General features: G+C 40.1%; 1 long non-coding RNA gene across 2 annotated transcripts in view; it reads right to left on the bottom strand.

Annotated features, from left to right (window-relative positions):
- Window positions 1-7185: 7185 nt before the first annotated feature.
- Window positions 7186-19842, bottom strand: part of LOC140467320 (uncharacterized) — a 134740-nt gene continuing 122083 nt past the window's right edge. For both annotated transcript variants that reach the window (XR_011955406.1, XR_011955405.1), the window contains exon 4: window positions 7186-7334. This is a non-coding gene — a long non-coding RNA (uncharacterized lncRNA). The remainder of the gene's footprint in view (window positions 7335-19842) is intronic.

Here is a 19842-nt window from a genome sequence, read left to right as displayed (position 1 = left end):
AAGGAAACTCTCTGGATATGTCACTCTCATCCAACAATGGATATAACCATTAGTGTGCTGGTACTTTTCTGAGATAAAGGATAGAATCTCTTGTAACATTGGAGACATCACCTTCTGGCTGGTGAGTTGATGAGAGATTGCCATGCTTCTTTCTAGGATGGTCTGTTGCATCCTATGCCAATCAGTCAGTAGTGAAGCAGTTAGCAAGCGTTCCCCTTGAAGTAAGACCCATGGGAGCAGATATCTGCTTAGTGAGAATGTCTGGTCAATCAAAGATAGGCATTGTTTATGCTTAGCCAGTCGACTGCGGAGGCCATGGGCTGCTCCTGAAAAATCACCCTCGCAGTGCCACGAACATGGATTATCCAGATTGGCAGGGAGAGCTCATGGTGTGTGAGGGCTAAAGGTAATAAGCAAGGCCAGGGATTGACCCTACCCAGATCCCTTTCTCTCCCCAGTGTTGACTTCTTCAATCAGGCACTGAGCAACTTTGATTGAGGACCCTCAGACCAGCCTCCTGGGGTGACAAGTAGCCTGCACAATTTCACTTATCATCTATGTTGTACAATAACAGGCCTGGCTATGGTTGGGTTAATTCCAGAGGTGGTGGATGGACCCTTAAATGTTCCTTTGTTGGCCATTAAATTTCTTAATTGTTTGGGTGGGTGGCTAGAAAAGTTGACTTTCTCCCCGGGCTTTCTCCCCATTTTTCACACTCGAAGTGATAAATGCTGTTTTATTTCGAAAATCGGTGGCTATTGGAATGGTTTACCAAGTTCTGTGAAGATTTAGAATATTACTTTTTTACATTTCAGAGACACTCCATATGCGTGGAGTGAAACTCCATGGAGACAGAAACATATGAGAGGTGACTCAAAAACTAGGATATTCATTTCTGTAGAGAAGCACAGCAGGTCAGGCAGCATCCGAGGAGTAGGAAATCGATGTTTCGGGCAAATATTTCCCCATTTGGAACCCCCCCATTCTGCCTAATTAAATGTCATTCCCACCTCCAAGATCACCAACAATGAGAGCAGAAGATTTTGTCCAATGTGACTGAACTACACAATGGACGTGAAGGGTCCTTACATTAGATTCACTCAATTTACTCTTATTTAATAATAGCAACACTGTTTTTTAATATATTTTGTTAATATTACTTAATGATATTCAAAATAAAAATAGTCAGAAAAAAACATTCTGACAGATGTTCAACAGCAAAAATTTCAGGTACTGAACTATTAAGTTCTAGCCTGATGCAAATTCCTGTGAAACATAGCTGAATTTTACAACATGTTTATTCTTCGGTCCAGCTGTCTACAAAAGCAGAAATTCCTCTCATTTTCTTCCATTATAACTTCTCTAACTGGAATAATTTTCTTGGAACTGTACGTTCATTGAAGCCATGCCTACAGGGGAGGCTAATTTACTGGGAATGAGCGTCATTAAATCTTAATTAATACAAATGGAGCTCAAGGCAAATAATAACCAAACTAAACAGTTGATTTACATTGCATGCAGAGTCAATTGCTTTGAAAAGATGTCCAAGATTCTAAGCACAGATAATGCAATAACTTCATTTTCAAACTGTTTGCTGCTTTCTCACAAGTTGGTATAAGGATAATGCCAGGAATAATGACAAAGGTGAACACTTTTGCTTGCATTTGTTTATTGATTAGTTTTTAGATTGTAGGCAATAGTCCCACATGAGTTCAATCTAGTTTCAGCCATAAGCTGTTATTTAATGCGTACAGAAATGAATAAGGCAAAAGTAAGGACTGCAGATGCTGGAAATCAGAGTCTGGATTAGACTGGTGCTGGAAAAGCACAACAGGCCAGGCAGCATCCGAGGAGCAGGAAAACTGACTGATGAAGGGCCTTTGCCCGAAACATTGATTTCCTACTCCTTGGATGCTGCCTGACCTGCTGTGCTTCTCTACAGAAATGAATATCCTAGTTTTTGAGTCACCTCTCATATGTTTCTGTCTTCATGGAGTTTCACTCCACGCACATGGAGTGTCTCTGAAATGTAAAAAAGTAATATTCTAAATCTTCACAGAACTTGGTAAACCATTCCAATAGCCACCAGTTTTCAAAATAAAACAGCATTTATCACTTCGAGTGTGAAAAATTTGCTGGTGCAGTTTACTAAATTCACTCAGTTAACGAAATGTTAAGTGGCACCCTGCTAATTGTAGCTGCATACCATGATTAAAATTGCTGAAACTTAACAAATTTGACATTCAGATTCTGCTTGAACAACCTACCCTTTTCATAAAGTTCCAATTGCTTTTCTTTTTAAAGGATCAGATCTTTATTGATCTGACATTTCTCCCTCATTTTGAGTCAGGATTCCAAACAGTGGCCCTACTCATTGGAGATTTACTGTAACACCACAGGAACCTTTACAGAAACCGAAATGCCATACTATGAATGCCACGCTGTATTATTTGGTTGCCAGGTGTTTAAATTGACCTTTAAGCCAACAATCTAATTCCTAAAGTAAACACTGTCTAAGACCGAAGAGATTAAATGATTGTTTGGTGAGTGAAGTTTATGGATTGGAGCATGCTTGTCAACTTTCAACTCTACGACACTTGGAACAGTAAAAAGTGACTGGTTTACTTTCTTGTTATGGTAATACTTTAAGTTGTGATATTTGAATTTTATATAGACATTTTATATAGACATTTATGTAGATAGGATGCCTATATAGCTTTGCGCAGTTGACAGTAGTGAATGCTAATAATGAAGATTTGAGAGTGCAAATAGTAGCAAAGCTGTAAAATTAAATGATGCCATAAAAAGGGGTATGGGAGTTGCAATATATGTTCATCAATTCCTCTGATGCTGACAGCATGTAAATCTCCTGCTTCCTGCTTACTTCCATTTACATCCAGTATTATGTATGCTGATGAGTAGCTGCACTCATAAGGCAGGAATGCAAAATAGTGAGATGCTAGCAAGCTAGCCATTGCTACATGTGTGAACCAGCCTCTTTTATAAGGGCAGTGCACTGTGGCTGGAGAAGGTTGTGGAAGTTACTCCAGAATTGAGTTTGAGCTTAGCAAAACACAAGAATACTTCAAGGTACAGATGACTTGGTGATGTCGGTGTTGGACGGGGTGGGGTAAAGTCAAGTCACATGACATGAGGTTATACGTTAATTTGAAATCACAAGCTTTCACAGTGCTGCTCCTTTGTCAGGTGACACTTCAGGCCCAGATGGAGTCCCTGGCTGTGCACTCAGATCCTGCATGGACAAGCAAACAGGAGGATTTTCAGATATCTTCAATCTCTCGTTATCACAAAGTGAGCTTCCCACCTGTATCATGAAGACCGCTATCATCTCAGCAACAAAGGGGACTGCCACCCGGTGGCTCTGACATCCATCATCATGAAGAGCTTCGACGGGATAGTAACAGCACACATCAACTCCAGCCTCTCAGATTGTCTTGATCCACTACAATTCGCCTACCGCCACAATAGGTCCACAGCAAATGCCACCTCCCTGACCTGACATCTATCCCTGGAACATCTGCATAAAAGGATACTTATGTCAAGCTCCTATTTATTGACTTTAGCACTACCTTCAAAACTCATCTCCAGACTTCAAGACCAAGGTCTCTGTTCCCATCTCTGTAACTAGATCCTCGATTTCCTGACCTGCAGACTACAATCAGTAAGGATACACAACAATACCTTTGCCACAATAATCCTCAATACTGGTGCCCTGCAAAGCTATGTATTAACTCCCTTATTATACTTATATATTCACAACTGTGTGGCCAAATTCAGCTAAAACTGCATTTATAAATTTGCTGATGGCACCACCATAGTAGGTCAGATCTCAAACAATGACAAGACAGAGTACAGGAAACAGATAGAGAGCTTAGTGTCATGGTGTAAAGAGAACAATCTGTCCCTCAATGCCAGTAAAATGAAGGAGCTGGTCATCGACTTCAGGAAACAATGTGGAGAACATACCGTTATCTGTATCAATGGAATTAAGGTGGAGGTGGTTGAGAGCTTCAAGTTCTGAGGTGTCAATATCACCAATAATCTGTCCTGGTCCATCCATGTCAACACACCAGTCAAGAAAACACATCAATGCTTCTACTTCCTCAGAAAGCGAATGAAATTCGACATGTACACAATGACTCAATTCTTATAGATGCATCGTAGAAAGCATCCTACCCGATGCATCACAGCTTTGCATGACAACTGCTCCACCCAAGACCACAAGAAATTACAGAGCGTTGCAAACACAGCACAGTCAGTCACAAAACACAGCCTGCCTTCCATTGACTCCATTTAAACTTCCTGTTGCCTTGAGAAAGCAGTAAGCATAATGAAAATCCTTTCAATCGGGCAGAAATTGCAAACATTTGAAAACCCATACTAAAAGATTTAAGAACAGCTTCTTTCCCACTGTTATCAGACTGATGAATGGAACTCTCATATATCAGAGTTGATCTTTCTCTGCATATTCTCTGTAGCTGTAACACTCTTTTCTGTATTCTGTTCTGTAACCCAGATATATTTATTTAAGGTATGACTTGTCTGGTTAGCAGGCAAAACAATACTTTTCACTGTATCTCAGTGCATGTGACAGTATTGAATAAATTAAACATCATGTGTGAAGCCCAAGGAGTCCCCAAATCGCCCTCCATGAAAATCGAAAATGATGCATTTGAGGAAGGGATCTCTGATTTTCTAAGATATTTTGTCATCTTCTGGGTCACAGAGTTAGGTTGTTAGAGTGTTAGGTGGAGCATTCAGCCTGAAAAACATGCCTTTGTGAGGGTCAACTCAATATCAAACAGCAGATGGTATCACAATCCATTTCAACTAAATGCTTCTACTGCACCTGCCCCGTGCCCATTCTAATGCCATTCCAAAATGGTGCTTGTTATGGGTAGTGGAAGAACAGAACAGAATTTTGGACCTGAAACAGCTGCTGAATCTTACTTTGAAAAGGCATTAAGGAAAAGTAAAATATCCTATACATTTCAAAGAGTGATGCCCAATTTATTCCTCATTATTTCTATGGAATTATTACATGAACAGCCTGAATTTAAACAAAGACGGTACTTCCAATTTTCAACTTTACAAGTGCTAAACTGTTTAATGTTCATTTAATCTGGCCAGCTCAATACCTCCCCTCTGAGTATCTGATGGAATCTACTAGTACAAGCTCTTTAAGTTTTAAGGGATTTTGTAAACAAGTTAATAACATAATTATTTGTAATTGATCAGTATAAACCCCAGATACATGAAGACAAAATTGTGGAAGTCAATTATACTAATAACAGGAGTGCAGTCATTTCCCTCAACAGGAGTTGTGTGCATTGTGGATGTGTCTGTAAGCTTTCCAATTAAGTAGGCAAAAGGCATGTTATTTTTACACTTGTAAACAACAGGAAATAAATGGTACTTTGATTTATTAGCTAGAATCAACCAATTAAGTGTATGCCACAGTTTCTTAGTAATGGCTGATGTGGTGAGAATCCAATACAGACAAGGCCATTCAATTGCTTTAATACTGGTTTGAAGGCGTGGAGGTCCATTGTACTCCAGATCAGGGCGTTGTACTGTTAAGGTCACACCGTCAGCTCTTTACCTTCAATGAGGTGCAAAGTCACATTTTCTTCACCAACCAAGCAAAATTACATTTTGAACAGTTGTTTTATCGTAGAAATTAGATCAACTCTTTGCTTAATTCTAAAAAAGGTTGCTGAGCTCTATTATCAAATCATCTGAGCTCTTTGCTCATCACAGGTAACAAACACATCATGACTACAGCCTTAAATCATGAGGCAAAAACTAAATTCGATTAAAAGTATTGTATATGATCTCAGGTCCTTTTCTGCTTTACATTATGCTTTGCTGATAACATGAACATTTTAATATGAACATTTATGTTGGTTATCGAGAGACAACAAAAAACAAAATAACTTTTCACAAGCCATTAACAACAAAGCACACTTAAAAAAAATTAAACTGTTTAAAGCAGGCTTTCAATATCAGCAATCACAACTGTAACCATAGCAACTCTCACTTTTACCATTCTAAGTCCTCCTCTATAAATCAGCGACAAAATAGACTACATCATATTCATGCTCAACCCACTCAGTCAAATGAAATTTGAGTAAAATGAGCTTCAAAACAACTTTAGGGCTTGTATATTCCTTTAGGAAATTATTTTTGTAATCATTTCCATCACCAATACAATACAATAATGGCTCTACATATGTGTCATGGATTTGACATTATTTATTGTACATGGCATTGTCAAAAATAATTTTGCATCACAAGAATATATGGCCTCCATTACCTACTCTGCCCTTCAATCTGTAACATCAACTAGTCCAGCTTTTTCCCCTGTGCCTCACTATCAATCTCTGGCTTGAAAAGTTCAAGCCTTCACACAACCCTCTGGCGTTTAGGTTTCAAAAAACTTGAAACCCTCGAAAAAAAATTCCCCACCTCTTGTCCTGTACTGCAAATGAGCTCCTGGATGATGTGATTACATTAATCAGAAACAAACAGGGTGTGTCACAGTTTTTAAAACTGGTCATCTGACCAAATCTTGGCTTGTTTTTGATCAGTTTGTTGCCAAGCTTCTTGGTGTTCACGGTGACAGAGGTCTTTTACATTCCAGTAAGGATTACCTAAAGGGGTATGAGGTAATGGTGATGGCTAGCCAGGGAAATGAAGAGTGGTCATTAAAGCAATTCTGTGAACTTTATTATAACTACCTGAAGAGCGCCACAATAAATTTTATCCATATAACAGTTCTAACTCAGTCAAATCTCTAAGGTGCTTCACAGGAATGTAGTTGGAAAAATATCCACACTGAGCTAAAGAAGGGGACATAAGGACATGTGATCAAAGGTTTGGTCAAGATACATTTCACAAAGTGCCTTAAGGTGGAAGAAAGGGTGAATGACATAAAACTGTAGGGTTGGAAAGATCAATGAGTTAAGATCGAGAAGCCTTTATATATATTTTATCCTGATTACCACATATATAGGAATGGATCTATTTATTCTTTTACTGTATTTATCATATCTTTTTTCATTTGATCATGCTTTCATTTTTGTTCTAAAGAAATATGGAATACAAAGGGCCACACAATCACAGCAAAAGTTTCCATCTTCTATTTATTAATAAAAGCAAGAATATATACTACAGTGAATGTCACATCATAGAAAATGACAAATTTGAAAGCGTTGCTCATCTTTAAAGCTACTTAATTATTGAATCCAAATGTGACTTCTATGAAAGTTCAATTTCCCATTCTTGGCATCCCTTCCTCTTCTTAATCAGTCCTAAAATAATAAATCAGAGAGTGAGCTGTCTGCACATGTTTCTGTTTATAAGCAAAACTGCAAAGTGTAAATTGTGAAGACCTCCCACCAGTTCACACATGGCAGGGGATAGAGGGGAACTGTACACACGCTAATAAAGGAAAGCAAGCCACAGTAACACTCTACCCAGTGTAAGTTTTAAAAGGCATACTTAATCAAACCTGACTGTTCCTTGTGCTGCTGCAGAGAAAGTTTATTAACCACATTCATTTTAGCACATTAAATGTTAATGGGTGATTCACAAAAGGTTGCAAGTAATCAATCGACAGTAATGGGGCACCAGAGAATGGGGAAAATATAAACTCTGAGCTGTTTTCTACCAAACCTTAGCCTTCCAGTCAGAACATTATTAAGATCTCTGTAAGTTAATTTGTTCTCTGGCATGGGGAGAGAAAATTTTTTCTTCATTTTTAATATTCTTCAAAATTACATTTCAGTGTTGGTATCCATAGTGATAGGTACCTAATTTCCCAAGATATTCAAACAAGCCATGGTTTTCTTTCATTTAGAACATAAATATTATAATTCATAACTTTCAACTCAATTAAATGTCCTGTTACTGATTCTCTGAGGCATTTATTAACATTTCCATGCAATCCCAGAAATTAGTTTTTTTTTAAGGAATTGTTTCAGCACATTTTATATCTGAAAGACCAGATCAAATCAGTCAAATCTTGCATCTTTTGTTTCAAGGATATTTCTTGGCTCTGCAAAACGTATGGTAATTGGTTAGAAACATTCCTTTCCTGATCTAGGCTTTCCCATGCTATAAAAGATAATCCCATCTTTAATGTATAGTTGTTCTTTGCTGCAATATTTTAGATCTAGCTGTGACTGAGCACTCGATGCTTGTTAGGGTGCCTATTCAATATATTTCTGGACAGCAACTGTATTTGTAATGTACCCCGTGACCATCTTCAGTCCACCACATCCATCTGCTGCACCATGTGTTCCGAATCTCTGACATTAACAGATCAGCTTGGGGATGTTTGTGGAGCCATGGGACAGAATTTTGCATTTTTGAGATGAAGTGTGGTGATGGATGCAAAAGGGGGTGATGCTTCTTCTCTGGGCTTGGTCAGATTTTCCCTCACAGTTACATCTTTCTCAGCTTATTGTATATGCATGCATGGGTAAAACACTAAATTGAATGGATAGGGCAGCAATGACTTGGCTAAATTCTCATCCATGCACAGCAGCGATGTCCAGAACTGGAAGACAATGTTTCCAGTCGTTGTGTGCAGACCCTGAGAGCAGTTGTGCAGCTTAGGGGGAACACCTGCAGGAAGGAAGAGCTGTTTTCTGACCAGGACCTTCTAGGCTCCATTTTGAAAAGGGAAACAGACAGACCGTCACTCAACCTCTGCTGACAGCCAGCTTTGGAGATATCAGAAATGAGACAAAATGTGTGTGTAATGCTTTAGTGATATCTCCAAAGGCTTTCTCCTGAAGGCTGTGCAGGAGTAAAAGTGACTTCTTTTCCCTAGGGCTGTATGCCTGGCTGATAAAGGTAGCCTAAATACAGATGACTGGATGTTAGTGTCCATTGCTAGCTCAATGCTACTCTTGTGCCACCAGAAATTAATGATATGTTGACCCCACCAGGGTTCATACCACTACTTCGTACTTCATGTTCCTAAAACTGTGAGTTGACAATGAAAGCCATCTATTCGATGGCTTATATGTAGTCAATATCTATCACTTCATTGTAGCACTGCTGAAATCACTATGTTACTGCCTCTCACACACCTGACAAGGTTCACACTTGAAATAGAATAGGAGCTGCAATACTCAGCAACTAATGCACTGAGCTGGGAGAACATACACATTGAATACCTTTTGATGAAATGCTTGCACGAGACAAGGGAACAGCCACAAAAGATGAGCTTGGGATGATGCCTTCTTAAGCAGAATTAGGGATGGGCTATAAATATTGTTATAACACAAGGACTGAAAGCCAAATCAAATCAGCCTGCCTATCCTTGTATTCATAACACAGCAAAATTAAAACCTTTGGTATTTCTAATGGTTTCCAACCAGATTTTTGAATAACCAACACCAGAATTTGAGCATAACTGATACTAGACACCAGGTTTTTAGCTTAAACAAAAGATTTAACAATGTATTAAAACTGTTGACTCAAAGTTAAACAAACAATAAGGTATTCCAATTTATGTCTGTGATATAAAACTAATCTTCTTTGATTCTCATCCCCACTCTTAAAAGACAAAGAAAGAAACATAGTTAAAAGATAAATCAAAAGGGAAAAAAGAGATTTAATTGGCCAGTTCACTTAAGCAGATTCCAAGATCCACAAAATCACAGGCACATGGGATTGTATTTTGCTTAGCTTCCAAAGACACCAATGCATGCAGTAGGCTCCAAGGAATATTCACTTAATGCGTAAAATTGAAATGCTATTCCCTGAACGTTCAATAAATTGATAAAGCGAAGACAACCGGGGAGCAAGCAAACGTATTGTGCCAGGCAAAATCTTTCTGACCTCAATACAGTTCAAAGACCAGCCAAACTCTGGTTTAACTTTATTAGACTGATTATCTCTCTTTGAGGGCCCTGTTAATATTCAAAAATCTGCCATCAATTCAAGCATAATGCATTTCTGGACGTGAAATATCTGTAGAGCATCCTTTGAACAAGAATCAACCTGCAATTAAATTCCAGGTATTGGCTCATAAAAAAATATCAGTTTGTTTGTACTTTTCTTTAAAAATAATAAGCCCCTGCTCACAGCCCAAAGGTCACCTTCAGTTCTCACTCATGTTCACAACTCCAAAGCAAAAATAATAAAACCAACAATAAAATAATGAAGGTCTCAGCAGTATTGGAACAGCCTGTGATGCTGAAATCCCATAAATGAATGAATTTTTCAAAAAGCTTATGTTGTTTTCCATTAATGGTATCTTAACATTTTAAAGGAATAAATCAAGAGGACATCGGTAGTATAATTGATTCATAGTTTTGTGTATTCACAGTTGTTCATTCAAAGTTCATCTCAAATATAGCTGCTTCAGGTTTTGTCTGGTTCTCCTACCTCATCTCACTGCAGTCCTAGCTTCCTCAACATCCTTATCATCAATATGTGCGCCCTCAGCTTCTCCATCAGACTACCCGAACCCTCTCAGTGGGAATAAGAGGCTGATGCATCTCTCACTCAAAGTTGTCACCCCATCATTGACCTAGATTCTGTAAGCTGTAACAATCAACAACTAATATGGAAACACTGCTCAGCAAGTGCTAGAGTCTTCATCCTCTATGATCTGGGTAAAGGTAGCACATCTTTTGGAGACCAGTTGTTCAATGATGGCCATAGTGGATTCATGAGCTGAATTGCACCTCTGTTCAGAATTTGAGGGTTGGGAATTGGTATCATTACCATGCTTTGTAGGTACATTTTGTCATCTACCAAAGCGCTGAAAATGGTACTGTGGAGTGAATGTTTGAAGAATCTATGGATAATGTAGGGGCTGTGACAGCTTTGTGGATAGTGAGTGCTGAACTGTAGCAATTGTTTCTTGTGCTCAAAAACAGACTAACAGTGCGGGAGTAAAACTTCTTCATGTTCAGTAACTCAACAGGATGTTGTCTGGGGAGCTCCAATTGCCACATGCAGTCTATGGAACTTTGTACTTGAAGGGATTCATTGATGGCTGCAATTCCAACAGCTCCAGTACCTTAGCTGTCTGTGTCTGTAGTGAAATGGATAAACTCCATGCTTTTCCTGTAATTGGTGAACTCAAGATTGCACTCATGGGCTACCAATTGGAAGATAACAAATATACCAACCCCCAGGAAAGATTTGAAAGAAGCCGATGGCCAGGAGATTCAATGTTGCTATGGCTTCCAATGTTATAAGAATAACTCTTCCTCCCAAACTGTGTGGCTACAGATCTGACTTCACGAAGTGGTAGATGTAGGTGAGGTAGTCTTATCTGTAGGTATCTGCAATGTCTTTGGTACATCGCTTCTTGGTACATTAGTTGATGACACTAAACACTTTGGTTCCACTCCTCAGGCCCTGTTTGTTTGCATCCTTTGACCCTTGTACCCCTGAAGCTGCTGGTGCCGGGAATTCCTTTTCCTATTTCTCCTCCTCCACCTTCTTTTAACAAAGGAATTGCTGTTAAAGTGTTGATCAAACACCTGACCTGGGATTGCTAACTTGTGAAGAAGTTATCAGGAATGAGATTTCTTTTATTCCAGTGCAATTATTGAAATTAAGCCAATATCATGATGAGAAATGCAAAGAATCCCACGGAAATTCTACCATTCTAACTGGAACTGTATCAACAAACACATCGAGTTAGACCCCCTGAGAAAAAAGAACAGGAAATTACATCACCACAGGAATTGTTATCACCACAAGAAATGACATCACCCACCCAAAGAAACCCAAACATATAAATAGAAAGCAGGAATTATCAGCAGTGCTTCGCTCGGAGGCCCACTGAAGATATTACCTAGTAGGGTAACGAAACGTCTAGCTAGCGAGCTAGCGAGCAAACCTGCATCCAGAACCTCAACCTGAGCTGCCAATCTTCTCAAAACTTGCTAAATTCTGTCATCCATTGTTTTAGATTTCAGAGGTGTAAAGTTGTATGTGCGATAATATTGGAATAGTAAAGTTATAAGTGGCTAATTTCTCCAAATAATTTAGATGCCAAAGATCCTTTCAGATACCCAGAATGGTGTTCTAAGCTGCAATGTTGATTTAGTTGATAATTAACAGGAGACACCATCTTGACAGAGCAGCTGATGTACAGATGAGAAACAGCCAACTAGAAGATTGTTATGGGGTTGATTGAAAGGTAAATTTCCTGCTTGTACTCATCAAAGTATTTTGATGAATGATGCTTCTTGACTTCTCTCAGTGACTAGTCGATTGTAAATAACTTGTTGCTGAGGATTTGAAGAATCTCCTAAAGGTGTGTTAACTTTTACTGTTCACCTTCTGCAAAACATTTAAAGATGACGTTTGGAACACCACATAAGATATTATGGAACAGTTTGCCAAGATGCTATCAACACTTCATTGACAATGATTCTGAAAATTCTCTGAATATTTCACCTTAAAAGAGTAACTGCTTCCCCATTGCATCTTACAGGATACCTTCTGAATTGTTATGAAAGGGAATGAGCGGAGGCAATAGGGCAGCTAGAACAGTATCAGTAGCTGTTGGACAGGGAGAACAAGAGGGACATGAGGGTAAGCTGGATTCCTTATTCCTTGTCCATTGAGAACATTCCTTGTCCACCAGAATCTCCAAGAACAGACCTGAGAAAGTTTGTCCATGCCTCTATACTGAAACCTACCATAGTTTTTCACCTTGGACACTCCATGTCCACAGAGGAAATGGATCACTGAAGCTCAGGTACCCTGCTCCATGAGAACTGCATCTAATCAGCAGCTGAGTGCAGGTTTCTGACTTAGTACTTCTGACATGTCTAAAATTGTGTCCCAAAAAAGGCTTTTCCAATAGGTGTGTCTTATTAGAACATTTTTTTACCAATATAATCCTCATAGCTCTTCTGAAACGTTCTGTTTTAGGTTTTTTTCTTTCCACATTTGCCAAATTGAAAACTGTTACATTTTTACAGATAGTGTCAGAAGAACATTGAATTGAGAAATGTATGATTCTGAGTTAATTAATGATTGATAATAAGATTGGAGCCAAAAACAAGGCATCGGCATATTCTGCTGTGGGCATTTTATGAAGATAAGTTGGACATGGAGCTTTATGCTGACAGCTCTTATCTACAGTGAATATGTGTTACAGGTTGGAAAGCATGCTTTGGTAATGAAACAAAGAACTAGATATATGGGAGAAGAGATGTAATTTCATTATTAATTCATTTTTATTTCCTTTATATGGAGTAGACTGGAGTATTCCTTAAATTTGGAGGCAATTATAGGGCATCTAAGGTGTAAATCTAATATCAAGAACTAATAACATTTAAAAAATTGCTAATGCAGACCAAAAACTATTAAAAAGTACTTGGAATTGTTTAGTTTTTTAAAAAATGCCAATTACTCTTCAATAACATTAAAATCTGTGACAATGTGCCAAGTGTTCAACACAATATGTGTGGGAGAAACAGCTGCTGCAGCCTGAAGCTGTCCATTCAGCACAAATTTGGAAAATAAATCCACTTCACTTAAAGTTATGGACCTGGTGAAGATCATTGAATAGAAACAGGAGGTAGCTGAACAGAGTTTTTGGAAATTGATGCAAACTATATTTCTCTGCACATTGCAAACTCAGCGTACACTATTATTCCTCCTTCATCTCAACCTCCTGAAATCAATCATCACACTATCTGATACTCTTAATTCATTATAGCTGTGAAACTAATGGAGAACTCCTTATCTACAATAACAGCTGGCATTTATATTGCACTTTTAACAATGGGAAAACTTTGAAAATATTTCAGAGATTTGGCAACTTTTTTAAAAAAATTGAACCAAACCTCAGATTGAGATATTATGAGAAGTGAACAGAGAGCGACCTCTTAGAATTGCAACAAAGCAGGAGGTAAAGAGCGAGGAAAGAGGACAGGCCATTAATAAATTTAAACATGAAGATGACCATTTCAACTTTAAGGCATGGGGTTACTAAAATCCATGGGCAGGGAAAATGAGGATGGTGAGTAAGTACAGATTATTCTATTATAATGAACGTTTCTTCAATATGAATTTACTGTAATGCGCTTGATGAATTGGAGACGTTGTTTCTAAAGCACGAACTTTTAAAATGACAACTGTGCAAACTACTTTAAGCACTGTTTCTAAAGCACAATTTTTCTATAACACGGGGTTGCACAAGAATGCAACCATCATGTTATGGAAGAACTGACTGTAAACGTAGATTAGGATTAGCTAATAAAATCTTGGGAGGTTTGAAGAAACGGGAAAATGAGGGGATTAAAAAGGAGGGCTCATTAAGTCTGGAGGTGACAGGGATTGGAATGCAGATTTAACTTTTCAAATAAGGGCAGAAGCTGAAGATTGAAATAGGTGTTTGTGTTGGGAGGATGAGATAAAAGGGCAAGGTCATACTTTAGATTGAGACAGTGAATAGGAAGAAAAATGCTATTATGATCCAATGACCCCAGTGGTTGTAGAGTAATGTCCAGTTGAGGTTAATATCAGACAAGCCAAATCCCCAATAGAAGCCTGGCTGATTTTTTTTTAAGCTAAAATGATCTTTTAACACCTTTCATTCCTTTATCTTTAATAAAATTTTTCAAAAACTTAACCTCCCTTCATTTACACCAACTATATCCAACACACCGGTGTGGGATTAATAACAATTCATTATTCTAAGATAATTTCATTACTCTGAACTTTTCATCTTAGAAATACCACTTAGTCCATGTTACTCGATCAAAGGCCTTTTTAGCATGTTGAGCCTTGAAGCATGCTTCTCTCTCAAATGACTGAAAATGAACATCAGAGTTCTTCCCTTAAGTTCTCTGAGTAGCCCTATAGGAACTCTGAGTAACTTCCTCTCATCTGAAATGATTAATTCTGCATATTGTAGTTTTTAGGCACATAGAATCATAGAAGGAAATCATTCAGTCCATTGAGTCTTCACCAGCTTGTTAAATGAGCATCATTACCTAATGCCAATCTCCTGCTTTATCCCAAGACCCTTCCTAATTGCTAATTGGTTAACTCCAAACACACACAAACAATCTCCCTGCAAGGATTTTGGTGCCTTTCAGTTTAGTTACAGACACAATGGGCTGAGTGGTCTCCTTCTAAGATATTTTGACTGTGTCCTTCTGTGTACCAGGCCATTATATGTCCCCATGTGTCGATAACACTGTGTGTGGGTCTACTGATATCCCTGGCCCCATTTGTAGGCCAATCGATAGCCCCAGCCCCGTGTCTGGGCTGACTGATAACCCCAGTGCCATGATTAGGCCGACAATAGCCCCAGCCCCATGTATAGGCTGACCGATATCTTTGTGTGCAAAAAAAGTAAAAAGAAAATGCTGTATGCAGGCTGATCGATAGCCCTGGCTCTATGTGTTGGTCGACCAATAATCCTGGCCCCACGTGTAGGCCCGACCGATAGCCCTGGACCTATGTGTCGGCCAACAGGTAGCTCCAGCCCCGTGTGTGGGCCAAGCCATATCCCTGGCCCCATGTGTAGACCGAGCCATAGCCCTGGTCCCGTGTGTAGGCCCAACAAATACTCCGGCCTTGTGTGTAGGCCTGACTGATAGCCCCAACCCCATGAGCAGGCAGAGCCATAGTCCCGGCCCCATGTGTAGGCCAAACCAATGGCCCCAACCCTGTGTGTGGGCCAAATAAGTGACAATTGTAAGCAGAAAACTTTGGACGAAGGTATTGAGGTTACTAGCTGGCTGGATGTAAACCAGATTGCTGAAAAACAAGAATATGGACATCAAAGACTGAAAAACGGAGGGTCTGCAATCCAATTGTCAGGTTCCTGGAAGTGAATCCTCTAGACCAACCATTGAGGAAGTTGACCGAAAAGTGTGCAGTAATAACATTTTAATTTGTTCTTTTGAAGGTTTTGGTTGAAGCTTGTTGCCTCCTTCAAATGTGCCTGTCAAACTTCACAATTTGGAGAAAGTGAGGACTGCAGATGCTGGAGATCAGAGCTGAAAAATGTGTTGCTGGAAAAGCGCAACAGGTCAGGCAGCATCCAAGGAGCAGGAGAATCGACATTTCGGGCATAAGCCCTTCTTCAGGAATGAGGAGGGTGTGCCAAGCAGACTAAGATAAAAGGTAGGGAGGAGGGACTTGGGGGAGGGGCATTGGGAATGCGATAGGTGGAAGGAGGTTAAGGTGAGGGTGATAGGCCAGAGAGGGGGTGGGGGTGGAGAGGTCGGGAAAAAGATTGTATGTCAAGAAGGCGGTGCTGAGTCCGAGGGTTGGGACTGAGATAAGGTGGGGGGAGGAGAAATGAGGAAGCTGGAGAAATCTGCATTCATCCCTTGTGGTTGGAAGGTTCCTAGGCAGAAGATGAGGCACTCTTCCTCCACGCGTCATGTTGCCATGGTCTGGCAATAGAGGAGGCTAAGGACTTACATGGCGGAGTAGGAGGGGGAGTTAAAGTGTTCAGCCACGGGGTGGTTGGGTTGGTTGGTGCAGGTGTCCCAGAGGTGTTCTCTGAATGTTCTGCAAGTAGGCGGCCTGTCTCCCCAATGTAGAGGAGGCCACATCGGGTGAAGCGGATGCAGTAAATGATGTGTGTGGAGGTGTAGATGAAGTTGTGACGGATATGGAAGGATTCCTTGGGTCCTTGGAGGGAAGTGAAGGGGGAGGTGTGGGAGCAAGTTTTGCATTTCTTGCGGTTGCAGGGGAAGCTGCCGGGAGTGGAGGTTGGGTTGGTGGGGGGTGTGGACCTGACGAGGGAGTCGCGGAGGGAGTGGTCTTTCTGGAACGCTGATAGGAGATGGGAGGGAAATATATCCTTAGTGGTGGGGTCTGTTTGGAGGTGGCAGAAATGACGAAGGATGATACGATGTATCTGGGGGTTGGTGGGGTGGTAGGTGAGGACCAGTGGGGTTCTGTCCTGGTGGCAATTGGAGGGGCGGGGTTCAAGGGCGGAGGAGCGGGAAGTGGAGGAGATGCGGTGGAGAGCATCGTCAACCACGTCTGAGGGGAAATTGCGGTCTTTGAAGAAGGAGGCTATCTGGGTTGTTTGATATTGGAATTGGTCCTCCTGGGAGCAGATGCGGCAGAGGCGAAGGAATTGGGAATACGGGATGGTGTTTTAGAGGGGGCAGGGTGGGAGGAGGTGTAATCTAGGTGGCTGTGGGAGTCATTTGGTTTATAGTAAATGTCCGTGTTGAGTCGGTTGCCCGAGATAGAAATGGAGAGGTCTAGGAAGAGGAGGGAGGAGTCTGAGACGGTCCAGGTAAATTTGAGGTTGGGGTGGAAGGTTTGAGTAAAGTGGATGAACTGTTCAACCACCTCGTGGGAGCATGAGGTTGTGCCAATACAGTCATCGATGTAGCGGAGGAAAAGGTGGTGCTCGTGTAGCTGTGGAAGATGGACTTCACAATTTGTACAGTAGGAGTTAATAACAGAAAGTATTTATTAGTAAGTACATGAAACTGCTATAACATAACCAAGAGATTAGAATCTCATCAGTTGAGAATTGACTTCAAGCTGGCAGACCCAGTCAGTCGTCCTGTCATGCTTGTAAAAGGAAAAAGATGGTTTGGTACCGGGACCCAGCCTTTGTCCTGATGTTTCAGTATGTGGGTCCTCAACTGAAACTTCACGTTTGTACCGTGCTTTTGTGTCTGGGCTGTGTCTTCGTGTGTCCCCATACCTGTGTGTAGGCCAACTGATGGCCCCATGGAATGTATGTTTATATATGATATTTCGCATTAGTGTTCAAAATGGGCAGTGTTTTTAATAGGATGTTCCATGTCAATGTTTTTACTTTTCAGTTCCTTGCTTTGAAGTGTTGTGATTGTTGCCTTGCACTGTGTTTGGCAAACTGCAACTTTGAATGTATGTTTATATATGACACTTTGCATTATTGTTTAAGATGAGTTGTATTTCTTTAGGATGTTTTTTTGTCAATGCTTCAATGTTGTCTTCTCCACCTCCTGATGCTGCCTGGCTTGTTGTGTCTTCCAGCTTCCTGTTTGTCTACCTTGGATTCCAGCATCTGCAGTTTTTTTTCTCCCATGACATCTTGTGACTGGTGCCATCTGCCCTGTGAGACTTTTGGGGACTTTGAATACAAAAAGAATATAACCAGGAATTCGGAATCTCCTCAGTTGAGGACTGACTCTGAGCTGGCTGGCCACAGTCAGTGTACAGTGCACTAGTAAAGAAAGGGTGACTAGGTGATGGGTCCCAGCCTCTGTGCAGTTATTTCAATATGATATCCATGTAGAACTTATCTCATCAGAACCGAGTAGAGAGTTTTAAAAAAGGTTATTTCAATACAATACAAATTACTAGAAGAACTGAAAAAGACCATGGGCAGAATTTTCAAACTCTGGAAGAGGCCAGACTAGAGACAATTGGGTCTACCAATTCCTGACAAAAATTGGCATGCTGATTTGACAGCTATTTCGGAACATGCCAGTTTGGGTGGGAAATAGTTATCTGCTTGCAACTGGCAAAAAGCCATTTGGATACAATAACTGGCCTGTTACACCCCTTCTCCTGCCAGTTGACAAATAGTCCCCATGCAGTAGCTGGAATCCTGCCAAGGACATAGGCAATCTTCAGGCACTTCCCTCCGCAGTGGTGCTCTGGCAGCTGTAATCGATTTTAATTGAAGAAATATTAAAGGTTTTAAGAGGGTATCTCATCCTCATGCTCTCTACCTGCTACCCTTTGCTGTTGGGGCTACTGCTCTCTTATTGCTGGGTGACCTATGAGTCCCTCTGCCTCAGGATCTCTCCTGCCATACTTGATTGGAACGTAACCACAAATTGGATGTCTGACTCTGACATAATGCATGGCTAGCACCTGGAAATACGCCTAATGTAACGAAAATGCTGCCTCATCATTTCCAACATACATGAATTCATATATGTTATTTAGAAATTGTCAGATTTTAGGTTTTGATTTTATGGCTCATCTCACTTCTTTGCACTGTGCCTCCCAAGTCTGTTACAGATATCGATACAAAGAAACTTCATGAGCATTGCTGTGCAAGTCAAGTCTGATGTTACAATTGTATTCCAAATCTGATTGAACTCCAAGACGTTTTGACATGGATAGCATGGCACTCTATTTATTATAAAGACTTAAATACTACTCAGCAAAATTCAACCCACATTTCAGTATTGTCTTCCTGGGAAGTTCTGTTTTGTTTTATTCCAATTATCTCAAAATTGCTAAAAGATCGATGGCACTAGCACTTGGTGTGTTGCAGAATAGTGTACTGGATAAGCATCACAATGAAATGCTCAGCAAGTCACTGCATTGTATCATAACAAGCCACTGAATATCATAGGGCTGGATAAATTGATGAATGGGATATTGTATTGGCTAATTTAATGCATAGATTTGCTGGTACACTTGTAGGTATTACTGGGTGCAGTATAATCTCTATATTGATTAACTTGCTAATGGCCTTGGGTCCATTTCTAAATAGCACTTAATGGGATACTTGCACAAGCCTCTAAATAGAATTCTGGATAATATTAAGAACCACAATCTGGATGAGTTCACAGATTGTAGTGTTGAACTGTCATGTAAGATGACTGTTGCAGCATGATGATTTGTTTTGTGATGGGATTGGTTATGGCAATGCTGTGGGGTATATATAGGGAGATATATATGAGTAATATACACAGTAAAGAGAGACTTTGCACAGAAGAAAATGAACAGCTCTAGGAAATACACAGCTAATGTCTAATTCAATCTCCTTTCATGTTTGAACAAAGCTTTGTAATTTCACCATCATGACCATCGGTCTACACAATGAAAGGTAATTAA

Source organism: Chiloscyllium punctatum, chromosome 45 (assembly GCF_047496795.1).
Source record: "Chiloscyllium punctatum isolate Juve2018m chromosome 45, sChiPun1.3, whole genome shotgun sequence".
In the NCBI taxonomy this organism is placed as follows: domain Eukaryota; kingdom Metazoa; phylum Chordata; class Chondrichthyes; order Orectolobiformes; family Hemiscylliidae; genus Chiloscyllium; species Chiloscyllium punctatum.
This window is presented reverse-complemented; position numbering and strand designations above follow the sequence as displayed.